The sequence below is a fragment of the Rattus norvegicus genome, chromosome 13, assembly GCF_036323735.1.
Source record: "Rattus norvegicus strain BN/NHsdMcwi chromosome 13, GRCr8, whole genome shotgun sequence".
Taxonomy (NCBI): domain Eukaryota; kingdom Metazoa; phylum Chordata; class Mammalia; order Rodentia; family Muridae; genus Rattus; species Rattus norvegicus.
Window position 1 is genome coordinate 98,343,289 of NC_086031.1, and position 6,164 is coordinate 98,349,452.

General features: G+C 44.5%; 1 long non-coding RNA gene across 1 annotated transcript; it reads left to right on the top strand.

Annotated features, from left to right (window-relative positions):
• The first annotated feature begins 2,311 nt into the window (after positions 1 to 2,311).
• LOC134481631 (uncharacterized) lies at positions 2,312 to 3,945 on the top strand. The gene is made up of 2 exons (XR_010057334.1): positions 2,312 to 2,504; positions 3,624 to 3,945. It is a non-coding gene; the product is annotated as an uncharacterized LOC134481631 (long non-coding RNA).
• The last annotated feature ends 2,219 nt before the right edge of the window (positions 3,946 to 6,164 follow it).

Genomic DNA, 6,164 nt, shown 5'->3' on the forward strand with positions numbered 1-6,164 from the left:
CCTTCTCTTCAGAGGAACCACCGACAGTCAATAACCAAATCTGTGTTTCCAAGACAAAATTTCAATTTGGGGGAACCACATACCCAAGAGGCTCCCAGAGACTTCTGGCTTGTCTTATGGGATAAGGGGAGATATTAATATAAAGTTTTGAATTTCTGAAACAAGATGTGTCCACATTTGGATTGTTTACTTAACAAGTAAATCAATCACGTTCCTATGAACAGTGTCCGCCATCACAAAACCAAACAGGCTGAGAAATCACGTTAGAAGCACAGGACTTTTAAAGCTGGTTTTAACGAACTGGAGCACAAAAGTTCCCAGAGGGGATTTTGGGTTCCACACGGAAACTAACCATTAATAAATTATCACTTGTGAAATTTTACTGAACGTCACACACAATTATCTGAGGGGACATCAAAATTCCTCTCTTTTTTCCAACCATGGGACCATCGGAAGCCAGCTGTACTTCAGCCAAAATGTATAGCAACGGATCAAATTGAGGAAGACATGTGAGAGTCTAGATTCTAAAAATTAAAGTATCTATTAAAGACAGCATATAATATAGTGGCATTATTTCCAGATTGTCTTTGTGCCAGGAAACTTAACAAGTAGTTTGTCTAACATGCACTGCGTTTAGTAGTGTGTGGAGGTTGCTTATCTGTGGATGGGTTTAATATGTGTGCATACACGTACATTTGAGTGTGCCTGCAGGTATGTATGCCTGCATGTGGAGGCTGGAGGTCAGTACTGGTGTCTCCCTCCATCATTCTACTTTATTTTGTGAGCTAGGGTCTCTCGCTGAACCTGGAGCTCATCCAGTGGACTAAACTGACTGGCCATTGAGCTCCAGGAACCCACCTGCTTCTGCTCCCAATCCTACCCAAGCGCTGGGGTCAGACAGGAGCCACTTTATCCTGTTCTCTGTGTGGCTTAGCGAGACAGTTTACCAACTGAACCATCTCTCCAGTCTTCTGTATTGTTACTTGAAAAATCATCAAATATTTTAGAATTTTTCTGTTTTAATTGTAAATACAACAATATTGTTAGGCATGGCCCACAAAACAACAGCTTTTTGGAGTCTTCATTCCAGTATAAGACGTTCCAGGTGCACTGACGCAAGTCTGAAAACAAAAGACTCCAATTCCTCAGTTCCTCGGTAGCTTTGTCTTAGGGCTCAAGGGATTCATTCGGCGGGGACACTTCCTAGCTTCCTGTTGCTTTCTGGTCTCCCTTCAACACCAGAATACAACTACTGAGATCGAATTCTAAAATAAATAACTTTTACAAACTCTTATCTTAGGATCCATTTGTGGCGAGGCCCTTCCTCGGAATGCTTGGCTCTTTGGGACATTTAACAACAACTAAATTTTGCGCTTTCCCTTCTCAGAGCAGGAACCAACAACAACGATATAAAATATTCAAATAATCAGCGGCACGCCAGACGGTTTGATAGGTTTCCCTAACAGCCAATGAACGGCTTGGTAGACTGTCCTAGCAACCAAAGGCATGCCGGATTGCTGGGGGCACAGAGTCCTTGTACTCACAGAGAAGCCTAAGGGAACCAGGGATGTAAGTTACACAAGGTTGTCTCCTCCGTGGAGGAGATAAAGTCACATACCTGCATTCCATCCGGAGAGCCAAAGAGAGTGAATTTTATTAACGACCTTGTGACCTTTCTGTATCTTGAAGGCAGATATCACCCATCTCTTGCTATATAGGCAGACCTCACCCAAGTTCCCCTAGACTCTCCCCTCCCTACACCATTATGCATCCTTACTGGACTTGTCACAGTAAGGGACGTGTCACACGTACCTTAGCACTGGTTGGCCTTTATGCTATTGGTCAGAGACCACATTAGGCCTTTTAGCTATAGAACCCACCCTCATGGTCACGTGTAAAGGAGTTTCTGTGTAGTCACACCTTAAACTTTATTGTGCACATGGAATTGGACTGATTTGAGTGATTGTTGCCGGCAACCCTTTCCCCAAATTGTGCTGTTATAAATATGCCCACAGGAACTGCCTGGCATTAGATTCCCCAAAGTCTGGTCTAAGTTGATGAAGCCAATCTGCATCAGGTTTCCATCCTTCTCTCTTCCGTCACTTTGTTTCCTTGTCTGGACGCCTGTACCCCCGCCCCCTTTACCAGACAGTTTGATAGACTCTCCTAGCAGCCAATGGCATGTGGAGTAGCTCCTGAGCAGGTTGATGCCTTAATAGCCAATAGCCTGCTGAGTAGCCGCAAAACAGCCAATGGCGTGCTGAGTAGCCCTGAGCAAAACAGCCAATGGCGTGCCGAGTAGCCCCTGAGCTGGCTGATGCGTCATTTTCAGTGGCTCCTTTCTCAAAGTCAGCGAGACTCCAGAGATTTACACATCTGCTGGATCATCTTTCTCCTTAACTTTCATCATGCAGTGCTGAGAAAGAAGAAAAAAGAAAAAGAAAAATCAGCCACAGTCTCTATCCCATCATGCATCTGTGTCCACATCTGAGCTACCCTTGAAGGTAGCCTTAGAGAGCTTGAGTCTTCCTTCTCTCATTTCATGAATCTCTAGGTCCCAGGTACCCTCCCACACTAGTAAGGGCTGACTAAATGAGAGGACCTCCTGGGTTCCAGTCTTACTGAAATTACCCGCTGGACTCTGATTTCTTTTTGAACGATAATTTGCTTAAATTAAGATTCTTAACGATCAGTTTTAAGGGTGAAGTGAGTGAAGCGACAGAAACCCATCACCCATTCACGGTGTTTAGTGCCTTAGGATTCCTTCTGTACTGTATGCATTCCATGTGCGAATGCTGGGTGCTGACTCGCTGATCATCTATCCCAAGATACCTTTGCCTTCAATATATCCACTGTTCCGGGGAAGGCACCAGGTTCTGGTCGAAGGTTCTAATGCTGCAGCCCACCCTGTCAGCCATTCGCTGTCAACATGAATACAATTTTATGTAATAATAAAGCATTTATTCTTGGAGTCTAGGTGACCGGCCAGCCAATGTCCCCAAGTGTCTGGACATCAGAGGACTTTGGCTGTACACTTCCGCCAGGCGGCTTAGCCTCCGTCTTCAGTTTTCCACCTGGGTTTGGCACAGTTCCCTGGAAGAATTTTATAAAGTAAACTATTTATGTATTCTAGGACTCTGACCAACCAATTAGACAGCTCCACTATTCTCTCGTCGGCTATTAAAGGAGTCAGAATTATTCTTTAATTTAAAAATTGTGAGCCACATCAATTTCCTTTAGACTTGGTCATTTAGCACTGATTTGGGATTGTGAGTTCTGCATGGGATAGCTGGGTTGGAAGCAGAAGCTATTCTCTTCTATAAGATGCTGCTTGCGAGCCAAGGGTTTGTGTGTTTGGTGGAGGCTTGTATTATACTTAGGAGTCCACACTGGGCTTCCTTGACACACCTACCACAATGGTAAACTTTGTCTCCCCTCTTATGACTCAGGCCTTTATAGAGAGGGAATAACTCAGAGAGGCTAAAAGTTTTTGAGGTTCCTGTTTGCAACCTATCGTTGAACATGATTTCCAGTGATTGAAATGTTTATTTCCCCTCCCAGAAGAAGGCATTATGACAAGTCTTTTTCTTTCTTTTTTTTTAATGGAAAAAAAAATCTAACAGGAAGAGTCATTTGAGAAGCTCTCTGGGCCACATTGTGCTGACTGGAGGGGCCTGCTGAAGAGAACACACAAGAAGACACAGAAAGACGCAAAGATGGAGCTGCCCTGGGAAAGAGAATGATGGTGTCCCGGGTATGGTCCAGGCGTGGCTGGAGGTGGGACGCACGCATGTCAACACCACGGTTCATCGTTCAGCTTGCTAAAACTAACGTAACAAAATCCTCACCGAAGTCGAGCGCTCCATTTACCATTATGTCTGTTTCTAGCTGACATAGCACAGTGTATTTTCCTTCGGATTACAGATTAAACACTCATCCACTCACTCTTTATTCTTCGAGTAGTTTTGTCACCTTTTCATGAACCAGACCTGATTCTTGAGGACATAAATGCAAGTGGCGTAGGTTGCATGCTGTTCAACAATTTACAGCCCAGTAGAAAGGAGAAATAGAACATATTTTAAAATAAACAACAGAAATAGGTGGTATTTGGCACATCCTGTGCCTTCTGCATCTCAAGACCATGAATATCTTGAAGGGCAGAAGGAAGTGGTGGCTGGGAGCTCAGCTAAGGGTATGGTGGTCTTCCCGCCTCTCCTCCCAGGAGGGAATGTTTACAGTGTGTCACTTTGTTTCCTTGTCAGAACTACCCAGCAAAGCATTCTAAAGGCTCTCAGGGTATTTCCACGACATGGTATCCAGGGCCAATGGTAAGCTGGAAGAACGGTGTAATGGAAGGTTAGCAAGCACACTGTTGTGTCTAGTACAGAGGGCTAAGACAAGCGGAAGGACCGTGTAGCTGGGGTTTTAGGGTAACAGCCTGGGGCTCCAGTAAGGTCAACAAGCTAGACGCAGCCACTTGTCTCCAATGCCAATTAAAGCAAAAAGTACCGGTGACAACCAAAACGAGGTTTATTCACTGTGGCCATGCTGAAGTGGTTGAGTGTCTCTGAATCTGTCTTTGGGTAATGACATGAGCTTTGCTTGAGAAGAGGACTAACTGGGGCATGTGGCAAGAAGTTCACATAGTTATACAGTCCTGGTCAAGGTCTCCCCCTGTGTGGTACTGGCTCTGTTCTGAATCCTTGTTTCTGCAAGGAATCCTCTTCATCTGGGGGTGATTTGTTAGGCCTGTTTTCCTGTAACTCCAGGTGTAAGGCAATGACTTAGCAGTGCTTCCTCAGCTCTGGTAGGGCATGAGACAGGTTAAACAGACCCTCCTTCCCTTCAGGGTTAATACCCAACGTGCATAGGGAAGTGTGTACCAGTTCCTTTACCCAAAGTAAAGGGCACAGATGCAAATGAAGGCAAAGATACTGGGTTGTTTTTTTTCCCCCCTGTGTTGGGCTACCTTCTCCAAGCGAGAAGTCTATTTTACAGTAAGGGACCCTGTGACTCTTGCTGAGGACCAGATTCAAAGGCTCTGCTCACAACCACCTGTAACTCCAGCTCCAAGGGATCTGATGCCCTCTTCTGGCCTCTACAGGGGCCTGCACACACATGTACAAGCCCCAACGTGGACACGCGTATACAGATAAAACAAATCTGTAAAAAAGAAATTATATTTTCCATTCGCAAGGTACAGACTGCAAACCGATGGTAAATATTAAAATTTTTGCTTTTTTTTTTTTTCCTAAACGTAAGAGCGAAAGCCTCCTCGTTCTAGAAAACTGTGAGGTTGAAAACCCAGTTCAGGAACGCCTGCTACAGACAGGCAGGTAACCCAAATCTATGAGGTGATCGGAGTGGGGGAATCATAGAGAAACGCTTGATGGGGCACCACCCGGAACAGGAAAAGACGGAGACGAAAATGTCTGGCAGGCAAAGGTCACCTGAGGTCGCCAACTAGCAACGCCTCAGTTAAAACAACTTCCGTCAGACAAAAATCCAATGCTGCCTCTTTTAGCACTTAAGTTGCTATGTTTATGTTAGCATGATTTTGTAACAAAAATGATAGCCCAGTGAGCAGTATTTTTTTTTATCTCACTTAGCTCCCTTAATACATCGAGAGCATTTTTCCGTGTCATTTAAATGATCTCTAAATGCATGCTTTTAGTGGCTGTCCAGGTTTTTAACACATGCCTTTATTTAATGATTTCCTCCTTCTTAGACATTAAGGCTAATCTCCTAAAATGTTCTTCAATGTCAAAATAAACATTTGCAAAGCTTCTACGTAAATCAGTTCCAAAATGATTATTCCTGTCCTTTTATACCGGGCCTGCGTGGACCCCTGGAAGCTGGGTGGTCTGTCTTGGAGAAGCAGGCACTAGAAGCTGAGATTGCCCTCCTGTCTGGCAGTCACAAAGTCAGGAGCACACTCAGTGTAGCATATGAGCCCTGACAGGTGGATAATACACCCATGTCACCAAACATAGAGTGCTTAACTCAAATATTCTATTCTAAAAATCAGAGACCGACCCAGGGAGATGGTTCAGTAGGTAAAAACCTTGGTGCAGAGACCTGACATCCTGAATTTGGTCCACAGAACCATATAAAAAACTGGATTTAAGGTTCTTATGTGTGTCCAGGTCTCCTACAATGAAATG